We start from the raw sequence: 12,182 nt of genomic DNA, 5'->3' as shown, positions 1-12,182 counted from the left end.
TGAGGGTGGGGGTCGGGGTGGAACCTACACTGCAAAAAAATGTCAACCCCAACAAGCCGTTCATTCCAGCGATGGAATTCATAATATTGTTTCTTAAAGGGTGGAGAAAAAGTCTCGACCATGATGCGATGATTTCAAATTTCTGTATTTCAGATAAATGTTCTCTAGAAATAGGGCTGCAACTAATCAGCATTTCAGCTTTCAATTAATCTGTTCATAATGTATTTTTGATCAATCAATAATTGGCTCAGTTGATAAAACGAACCCCACCAAAAGTACAAAGTGAGGTCTTCAAATTGACCAACAGTCCATAAAACAAACATATTCAATTCCGTTAAGAATAATATGAAACCTATTCAAACAGGAGTTTAAAACATACATTGTAACACGCTGGCCTGCTGATTAAACACATTTAAATGTTCCTTTCTAAACAATATTTAAAATGTATTTGCTATATTACAGATCTGTACTTCTAGATGTGGATTCAGTGTCTCAGTAACTTTAACTAAGTAATCCTACTTCCCAAACAGTATGTCCATGTGTTCCTAAATAAATATGTTAAATCTCAATACCTTTTTCGAATGCCGGCTGAAATGTGTTCAGACACGCCCCAAATGTTGAATATAAGTGCCAATAACACAACACTGGTTTGTCATCTGGAAATCATTTAAAAACCTAGTGAGCTGTGAAAACTGGGTATGCATCATATTAAAATAAACACATTGGAATCCAAAATCCATATACATGCATTTGTTTCTCTCCTCGGCACATCTGTCTCCTCACGGATGAAGAAGTGTGTGTGTGTCCACATGAGTGTCTCCTTTGAACATGAATGGCTTATGTATCCATACCGATACATGTGTATATATCTTTTTTATTGAAGCCTGTTTGTATGACAGCAGTGTCACCGGACCATCTGTGCACACTCTGTATGATAGTGCCCGTCTTTCTGCTCCTCTGGAGTGAAGCTGCCTAGTTAGGCAGACAGTAGAGGGGTGGGGACGGGGGCTCAGTAGGAATGCAGCCCTGTGTATTGTTTGTAAAAATAAACCATCTGGACAAAGATATTTGCAGAGAATTTATATTAAACAGCTGCAAAAGCAAGCTTCTGTGTATGGACTGGTGATGCAACGGGACCACACCGCAAGACTGAATCTGATCAAGGAAATAGAGAAATTCTAAGAGAGGAGTTTTGACATGGGGACAAGGCGTAAGGAAAAACAGAAGACTGCTTGAGTGTGGAAAGGGATCCTCTGACCGACAGGTTAAAGTGGGTAGGTATCGTTCTGTAGTGGGACAAACTTGGCTGCACAGGAAAAGCCCTCACAAGTAAAGCTGAGACACTCACCCAGTTGCTGGCACATCATAAGGAGCAGATGTGGAGGGCTAAGAAGCCTGCTGCATGCAACCGGCCATCTGGCCAAGCTAAATATTGCCTCAGTGCACCCCAATTCTATTTGCCTTTGGCACATTTGTATTGTCCGTGGTCACACATAGGTACACTCCAATCACTGACGACAGGGAGGGGGATTTATGGAGGTGCCATCAGGGTGATTAGTTCCACTGGTAAACAATGGCCTACCCTTGTTGTGTTTGACTCTGTGCGCTCTACAGCAGGCGTGAATGGCACGCAGCAGAACAGCACTCCCACTACTCAATGGTGTCTGTCTCTTTCTGCTAAAGTAACATCAAACAAACACTGCAAACAAAGGGGGCTGCTAAACGCAGACACAGAATCAAAGGGTTGGTGTCTGCACAGAGGGACTGCAACACTTCACTCGTTCCAAAATGCCTCCTGCTCTATGGCTGACATTTCTGGACACAAACAACCGAGTGAGGCATAGCGGAGTAGTAGTGCCAGCTGTATCATACAAATTATAAATAATTACCACTTGTTGCTTGAGACATGTATAATACAAGACAAGGGATTAGCACATATGCAGTTTTCTGTACTATTAACTGAATTACATGCCATAGCTCTGACTGATCCGTTTCAGTCTTTAGTATTGGCAGGTTTCTGTGCATTGTTCAGATCCAATCTCATCGAACAGGTTGTCAGCTGAACACTACATTACAAATGAATACTGACTTGAGTTAAACAATTGTGCACATAACACAGATAACCATGCTGTTAAATCAAAATCAGCCCATTGTCTTCAGAACAAAGTAAAATCTGCAGTTGCTTGACTTTTGTGTCAATAAATCAACACTGTGTTCCACTGTTAATAGAAATTACACAACCCATTAAAGGGTATGAAACTGAATTTGAACACTCACGTCAGTGTATATTATTCACTTTCACTTGTTACTCTTTAAGGTTTATAACAAATTGGCTCAAATGTAAGAGGACTCTGATTTCTTTCACATTTGCAACCTGACAAAAAGACGAGTTCAGCAAGTGTACCGCCTCCAACATGGTTTATAGTGTATTGTTATATAATATAAAACAATGAATAAATAAATATGAAGTCAATTTTTTGGACGACTTTTAGAGCTTTCATCTAAACACTTTTCACTACAGTGTTTGGGGGTGCAGCTTTGTCCTGACATTTATTGCAGCTGGTGAAGTTTACCTGTGATATGTTTCAGTCCTTGCTTACACCTCATTATGAAATAGTTTGACTTCTAATAACTTGACCAAGTGGTGTTCGAGTGCAGCTGGTACAGTTAATATCTATTCAGACATTCATTCCCTGCTCACATACAGAACTTTCCTGTTACTCATCAGTTTTTGAACCTCGTTAACACTTAAATTTACATTTTGCATTCATACAATCCATTTGGTCTCACCTGATTTTAACTGATATTCTGGGATACTCTGTCCAGTTTGTTTTGGCCTTCTTCGGATCCTTTATAAGTTAAACTAGACTTAAACCACTGCAGACTTTACCTTGCCTTTAAGTGTGGTCAAACTGACTTCCTTTCTAGGGTCTGATTGAGAAATCTTGTGGTTTGATATTAACTCACTGCAGATGTAAGATAATATTGTTCGCAGATACATTGCTATTGGATTAAATAAACAATACAGATATTGGGATCTTATTTAAAATTTTGTAAAATACGTCTTATCACTTATCCATGAGAAAAAAAGTTATCATAAATTAGCTTTTTGAGTGGGCAGTCTACACTACGATCAAGATTCGTTGATTTCAATGTCTCATACTGATATGCTTTAGTTACTATACAATGATGAATGTGTATGTAATGAATATAATGTGGACACCACGACTGGTTGCAACTGTTTAGTTAGGACCAACAGGAGGCCTTGCTACTCTGCCCTCCTCGTCGCAATGCCAAAGGCCTCAACTGTAGGATACCGACTTATCTAAAGACATAAAAAAATGCATCCGTCATTAGTATCACCTTGGTCTGCTTGCATCACAGACCAGGCATTCCATGTCCTCCTCTAATCATCCAAGGACCAATATCCTGCAATTAGTTCAGTTTCCACACTCTGCCCTCGGGTCCTGCTTCAGCCTGGGAAATGGGATCCAGTCCCTTCCTAAGCCTCGGCTTTGGTGCTGCAGAGCACGTCACACACTCACAGTGCAGCCTGCCAGCCATGATGTGGTTGTTATCTTATGTTTGCATGGGAACCACATGTGGCAAGTACTTTCCTTTCATATACGGCATGTTAGTCAGCACAGACAGGGTGGCAGCGTGGGCTAAGGATTAGAGACTGTCCCATAATGATCAAGTCCAGCTAAGTGTAATGTTAAAGTATCCCGCATGGCACAAAACTCTTATCGAAGTGTGTAAATTCCTGAAATGAAAAAATATGCAGCCGGCTTGCTATGATGTGGTTAATTATGTCTTCATGGGAAATATAAAAAGCAGGTCACTTTCTTTCATGTTCCGACATGCTGGTTATCAGGCAGAGAATATGTTGTGGTTCTGTACATGTTGGATGTGACTTTGAAGCATAAACAGGGTCAGTCAGAGTTTTCCTGCACAGGAACTCTTTTGTCGATGATCACTGGATTGGGATCATATTAACTTCCAATGGAACACAGGCGGACTTGTACAGTTGCACATATGATAGGAAGTGTGCACGCATGCATCAGTGGGCCCCCTGCTTATCCCATCATACAGAGTTAATAATAGCTGCAAAATAGCGCTCTTGAGAATGTGCTTTTAATTGGTTTATAAATTATGGCAATTATGCAGCGGAGTTCCCCCTCAGGAGTCACCTTCACTAATCTGCTTCAAGCCTAAGTGGAATCAAACAGGCCGGTGTCATGGAGTCAAAGACTGTCGCGAGAGAACAGTGCGGACAGAAGGCGAGCGTGCGTATGCCTACACATGTGTGTGTGTGTGTGTGTCCGAACAGAAGATGGCTGTCCTGGCAGATCATGTGAATACGGCAGGCCAATTGGATTAGCAGATTACCTCAAGATTTGCCCTATGACCTCTGGAAGGCACTCAGACAGCCATGTATTTGACTAGCTGACGTTGGTACAGGCTGTTGCTTCCTCCCACACATGTACAGTGCCCACACACACACACACACACACACACACACACACACACACACACACACACACACACACACACACACACACACACACACACACACACAAATGGTGTAACCTTTCCCTGCCTGGAAGGGCATAGATAAACAGGACACTATAACTTAATGTTCCTGCTTCAGTAGGATTACAAGTATGAAGGAGATTAGCCCATCCACTACAACAATAAGCAGGGTTAAATCCCAGCATCCTCAAGGGCCAACTCTATGCACTTATCTTTGACCATATGGAGGTATTAAGAATAGATGGATAGACAGAGAGATAGATAGATAAAACGTACAAGTTTTGGGGTATTATCCCCGATTTATAATGAGCGTTAGGCTGTCGTAATACATGTCAAGCATTTGTAACTGTTTACTTTTGGACATTTTTGCTTCTGTGGTATTCATTCAGTGAAGCTGGGCTCACTAGGTCACGCAGGGCCACTTGCAGCCCTAATGTGTGGACACATTTTCTCAGAGTCAGAGAGTGGTTTGCCAGTGGCCCTCGCTGTACCTGGTGACCCGCAGATCACCCCTGCCACACAATGATGTATTTAATTTCCCATGTCTCCTGACTGACTGACAAATATAGGTTATTCACACATGTTGCTGCTGTTGTTCCTAATCCATTACACAGCTCACATGTCCGGGTTTGCCAGTAGCTGCTCTCTAAACAAGCAGAAAAGACATAGCACCGCTGTTGCCAAAAGCCTTTGAACAAAATTACTTCCTCTCACACACCACGGCTTTAATTATGTGTTGGAGAACATAAAGCAGGTTGGACAATTTGTAGTGGGAAATCATATTTCCATTGAAAGGGCTCAGGACATAACCAATGATTTATAGGAGGAATGTCATAATTATTTTCTTCCACCAGGACAAGGATCGGGTTTCAGCTAATGGGTGTCGAGGCTGAAAGCACTAATTAGGTTTTGTAGTCGACTGACACCGGCAAAGAAAGAGAAGGTGCCACAATAAATAAGTTCTCACCGTGTAACTCAAAGCCTGTAATTTGAGTCCATGCTCCTGTATTAGGTTGTGGGAATTATAAACGTCTCAACAAAATGCAGATAAGTAATTGCGAGGTGTCTCACCCATACTTTGGCGGTATGGAGGGGCTCTGACAAGTATGATTACTGGAATAAGCATGAAACAAACCTCATGGTGGGCTGCTGTATGAAATAAAAAACAAATGGCATTTAACATGCACACAACCTCATACCATTTGCTACCGTGCAGCTCTATTTAAAAACAACCGATATAATATCAGACACTTTAAACAAATATATTAGAGTGCCATATAACCATGCACTAAATCAACACATTCAATGTCTGATTCAAACACACATTCCTCTCTCAGGAATAACAGTGATATTTTAAGGAAATTGAGTCCTTGCTAAAGATGGATTGTTCGTACTTGTCCAAACATGAAATAAATCACTGACTAACTTGAAAGCAAATGTTGTTTTTCTTCTTCGTGACAGAAAAAGCTATACAATGAAATAAACATAGACTTCTACCTTTTTCAGTCTTGCATGAGCAAACGAAAAGGTCTGGTGGCCTGAGCGCATGACCACCAAGGTTTGGAATTTTCCAACTCTTCTTTTGAAGAGACTCAAACATGACAATTAGTGAGCGGATCATATGACCTCTTGATTCATGGCTACCTAGTGAGAGCTGCACATACAGTACATGCACATTTATAAACCGCTCCTTTTGGCGTCCTACAATGTGAGGAACTAGCGTGGGGCAGTGAGGAGTTCCAGCCAGGTGCTCTCAGCAGGCTGTCATCTTGTGATCTTGTGAGACACACTCAATAGTCATTAGGCCCCATCGCTCCATCCAGGCCAGTGGCACGCACGCACATGCACACACACACACACACACACACACACACCACAAGTGGCACCTTCCTTTAAACAAACAACACACGGCAGCAGGACATGGCAGTGGCTGCTCTCTCCCTCCCTTGACACTGATGGCTTATGTCCCTCATGCATTAGCACTCTCCTCTGGCACTGGAGAGCAGACCAGCTGGGCGGGCCAAGACACCTGATGGTTGCCAGGTCGGATGCAGCCGAAAAGGAACACCTTTCAACAGCAGTCGAGATGAAAGTCGCTGCAGGCTGTGGCTTTTTCTTTTTTCTTTTACACAGCAGGTACTGCAGTGGACAATCACATGCGGTAACTAGTGTAACGTTTGTTGTACACGTGGTAAATCAAAATGCACAATTTGACACAACACATGTGGTATGATCTGCACTTCCTGAAACATAGCATTCCACAATACAACTGCTAGAACATCCAAAACAAATAAACAGTTATTAACGTCTTTTATATGGCCAGTTATGAAAGTAAATGTTATTTTTCATTTGTTCGTCATTACATTGACTAATAAAATAGATATATGTTTACAATGTAAGCAAGGATAGTACCATAATATACATTCTAGTGGCACAAGTAATTAAGGTACTCACACCTCTATGGGTTCAAATTGAGCTTTGAACTTCAATAGCATGTCTTCACCCTATTAAAACCCAGATGACCTACAGTCAAAAATCACAAGAAAAGTCTCTAAAAACAAGCAGGAAAAAGTAAACATACATTTTTGAGTCATAAATTAGTGTCGGAAAGAAACATGCCTTTCAAATCTCAAATAATAAATCCTTCAAGATTTTGCACCATGATCTATGATTCAGCCTGCAAGATTGCTACCAGCCAACAGTGTTGTTTTCACCTGAGTCTGTGTGTGAGTCATCATGGTAACATATGGGCCTAGAGACATGAACTATCACAGAAGCAGTTTTAGTACTTTGCCAGGTGTTTATATGTCTGTCTGTCTGTCTGTCTAAGGACATATTTTGTCTCTGCAAAGGCATCACAACCGCGTGTAGTTTGACCTCCTCGAATTGGCGGCGCGGTTGGTGTGATCCCATCGCATGATGGTCTCTAGTTTACTCGCTGTGTTTCATTCATTTATCCAGTACTTTTTTTTACCTGTTTCTGGACCTTATAATTGTGGCCATTCTCTGGGTCCGGAAGAAGAAAAAAAGTATACCGGTATGTCATGGCAAGCAGCACATGAGGCTTACCAAATAAAACGTACATTTCACATGAATCATTCAAAATTCTAGTCTGTAAAATTGATTGAAAGTAAACACAGAAATTAGCCTTCTGGATTAGAAATTTGCCTTCTGGATTAGTTATTGTAGCTAACTGCAAAGGGATCTACCTGACAGCTAACTGCAAAGCATGATGTATCTGCAAAGACAGGAGAAACATCAAGCAGAAGCTCTTCATAAACACGTGCAACACACATTCACTTTTAAACTGCGGGTTAATAAAATAAAATTACAAATTATCCTTTGTGGGAAGCAATAGCTGAGAAGATGTGTGTAGAACTGTGAGATATATCAACATAATATTGACATTGTAATACAAGATGAGAGTAGTATTGTGGAAGGTTTTAGCTATAATGATACTGCTTGAACGTTGTTTTTTCCCCTTGTCTTAAAAGCTCTATTCCAGTTGAGTATATTTAGCTCCATCAACCAAAGTAGGCTAAACTGCACATCAAAAACTTTGGGGAAGAGAGTTTTCTATACAAAATAACTGCAGTGGTGAATATAAAGCTATTATGTGGGATGTGGACATCTGTATGATCTGTTTATCCATTGTGAGGTCTGATTCTTCTTGATCCTCTATGGATCAAAGGCTGAGAAAGCCAATGGAGCAGGGCAGGTGTATCCCAAAGGCAATAATAAACTAATCAAGTGCCATGCAGTGCAGAATAGTCAGCTGTCAACTGATTATATTTGGTATAAATAGTTAACATTATTAGACTATTTTTTTATTTCTAATTATTTAAAATAAACACATTTATAGTTTTAATACATTAATTTTAATCTATTTCTTGAAAGAATGGCAGATGAGATGTTATGCAAACTCACAGTAAGACACACACTCTCACACACACGCGCACGCACACGCACACACAAACACACACACACACACACACACACACACACGGCTCTGCCCTGTTTCGACCAGGCTGCAGAATCCCTGCCCCCTGTCATTCATTAGTTTACAAAAGGTGTGTGCGGCAGACATGAGGTCACTGTGCCGCTTTGAAGCCTGAAACACAGACAGTGTATTAGAAGGTAAAGAGCATCTGACTGGGACCAAGGCAGAATACTTATTAACCCGGTCAATGAGTGCTGCTATTGTGTCTCCCCTCACCTCCCTGGTGAGGTGGAGCAACGCTGAACAAGACGTCGGGTGTGTGAAGGGCCAGACAGGTCAAATCCTTTCCCGTATCCGGCTGAGTAATGTCTCCCTGATACTCTGAGAACACGCTGCTCCACTGCAGATTGTGCAAATATGACCGCTGATCTCAAACAATTTGTGCAACCATGTTGTTGTATTCGTAGAAGGCGCATTATATAGACCAACGCATAGACATATACATGTAAGAACACGCTCACCATAAGAGCACACGCATACACACACACCCGCCATGCTTGGTTGCTGAGTCAGTGTGTGAGGTTGCTGGTGTATGAAATGAGGGGAGTACCTTTCATTTCCTCCCCCTGGTTCTCTTCAACTGCCAACCGGAGTGTGTTTGCCTCCCCCTTGGCTGTTTCAGCACGTCACAGCTATGACTCAGAGCAAACAGGAAGGATGTTAACTGCTGTGAAACACACACATACACACATGCATCAAGAAAGTAGCTCAAAGGAGCCTAAACGAATGCATGGAGAGTAACCAAAAGTAAGATAACAGCGCTCTAACAAGAGCAAAAAGCTTGTACAAATACACTCGACTGAGCACATCACACATGTAAGCACACATGTATGTCTATGTTTGTACTCGTGCACGCAAACACTATCTTTAGCCAAAAAAAAAGCCCACACACACATTTGCTGTCAAAGTCAGGTAGAAAAAGTTCAAAGGTGTGACGGAGTGTGATTGCCGGTGAGACAAAGACGTGAGAGGTGGACGGATAGGGGAAGGATGACAGTAAGGAAGACAGACAAAGGAGAAGAGAGAGAAAGAGCGATTCGGGTGAGTCGGTCAGATGCCGTCACTCACCTCCGTCCTCACCTGGTAACATTTCTGTCACCTCATGCCATCACCTTGTCACCCCGCGTCCGTGCCACCCTGTCACCTATCCCCTTAGCAACTGAGCCTGTCAGCTCGTTGTCATGCAACCAGGTTCACCCCTGACCTTTTGTTTCTTTCATACACGCTACAGAGAAAAGAGCCGAGGCACAGGAGGGAGGGCAGTTGTGTCCGGACATGCCTATCACCCTAGATCACAGGCCACCGACATGAATGCTAAAGGGGCCATAGATTTATGAGGGTGTGTAATATTGTGGGTGCGCTAGCCCCGTTAGTCCTGTTACTAATGCTGGGGTAGGATGTCTGGCCGTGGCACACACACACACACCCCCACACAGTCAGTCACACACACACACACACACACACACACACACACACACACACACACACACGCACGCACGCACGCACGCACACACAGACACGCACGCACGCATGCACAGACACACACACACGCGCGCAAACATGCAAATGCTAATAAAATAAGAGGCCTCTCTCTCTGAAAGGAAGCACTGTCACTTTTGTATGTATGTGTGTTTGTGTGTGTGTTTGTATGTGGGGTGCTTACACATGTATATTGTTTATCTTTTACAAGTGGAGAAAGTCATAAAATGACTAAATGTGACTCACATTTGCGTCAGATAAATGAAAAAAGTCAAGTATACAGAAATATTGCTGCGTTAAAGACCACATCCTGGTCACGAGAAAGCCAAAAATGATATCTGGGATATGTCAGTGTTACTTAGGACTTTTAGTTATGTAAACAACCTCTCCTGTTGACTGTCAGTTTGTGTGGTCTGTGTAAATCCTGTGTTCTTATTGGGGGGGACCACAGTAGCCCAGATATTCGAAAAGAGTACAAAAGACTGGAAAATTGACTGTTCAAATACTGCTGAGTTGCTATTGAACAAGGAACCCCAAACCTCTTCAGTGGTCAACAGTCGAGGTCAGTGGTTGAACTGGGCAGGTTCCTATGTGAGCATGGATGCTGTGAGGCATGCTGCTGCTGATAAGTAGCCTGCAGTTGTTATTTACTTCACTCTTTTGGAATCATAACAAAAGTTTATATGTGATATATAAAGTTGGCCTGCATCATAATTAAATGTGCATAATACGAGAATGGGAGCATTTCTATTGCTTCTCAGCAGCTCGCAGCAATATTAATAGTGCAGTGGACATGTTCAATTTATACTTAAATTATTAATTATTGATTGGTTGAGAGAGAGTACCAACTTCATAATTTATATACAGATACCAGGGAGGGTGGCTAAATTTGTTTGTCACGGGCAGGGTCCAAATAAATCATTAATAATACTGGGGAGAGCTTTGCTATTCTAAAAAATATACAACCAGTATTGTTCCAAAGAGGCCAGTGACGAAAAGGGACAGTTGTGCGCTGGCAGAGAGGAGCCAGTCTCAGTGCGTTTAGTCAGCAATCCACAACATTTTGCCACAAGGGCTGCGAGCCAAGGAATGCATCATGAAAACAGAGTGCAGCAAGACACACATGTCCAATCAGACGGCACGGAACATTACCCATAATCCTCTCGACAAATACATGCATCTGATACCATAACAACGCTCGACTAACACTTAGGAAGGGAGAGTGTGGGACGCATCCGTAGCAACACCATAATTACAAAGCAGAGCCAGGGCTGACTAAGTTTAGAAGACCCAGTAAGCAACCCCCCTCCTCCCCTTCCTCCTCCTCCTCTCCCCTCTTCACATGCTCCCACACTGATATTTAACAAAACATTAATCTTCTTGCCAGTGGCTCCAAAGAATAGTGGTGATGTAGCTACGGCGCAGAGGCTGGGGTAATAGTAATTCCATTGTTCTGCCCTTTTATTTATGCCTTGGCTCTAACAGGCAGATGAGGTAAGTCTCTTTTTTCATGTTATTATTCAGAAGTGGTGATACATAAAGCCAGATTACACAAATGTCTCTCTGTTTCACATCCCCCCCACACCTCTCTCTTCCTTCCCCCATCCCTCCACTGGCTTTCAATAGCACATTTCCCCTTTCTCCCCCTCTTTTCTAAATCACCCTCAACATTTGCATGTGAATTGCTTGTATATCTTCTTTTATATGATGCACCGACAACACTGGCTTTCGAAAAGGAGAGAGGAGGGGAGCTGCCACAACCCCCCCACACCCCTTTTCCAAATCATCTCCAACACACACACACACATACACACATCACCAACTCCCACCAGAAAAAACAAGATGTTACTCTAACTCCCTTCCCAAGATTGGCATAGCAGCAGTTTCATTAAAAAAGCAGGGGAACACAGTGCAGGTTTTATGATATGGAGACAAGTTCTTTTGTGCTCTCCAGAGACAACCCCTCTGTGTGTCGATGTTACTGGGGCGATAATCCTGCTGGAATTTCTCCTAAGCACTTTTACTGACATTTTCAATTATCACCATGCCAGGCTCGGTAAATGGCATTTAAGGGGCCCCGTCATCTCCGTGTTGAATCATATTTGTGAATCAGACAGTGTTGGGAGTTGGACTTTTGCTCTGTTTGCCTGAGGCTGGGGGGACAGTATGG

Source organism: Taurulus bubalis, assembly GCF_910589615.1.
Source record: "Taurulus bubalis genome assembly, chromosome: 4".
Taxonomy (NCBI): domain Eukaryota; kingdom Metazoa; phylum Chordata; class Actinopteri; order Perciformes; family Cottidae; genus Taurulus; species Taurulus bubalis.
The sequence above is the reverse complement of the archived record's forward strand: the minus strand, read 5'-3'. Positions refer to the sequence as shown.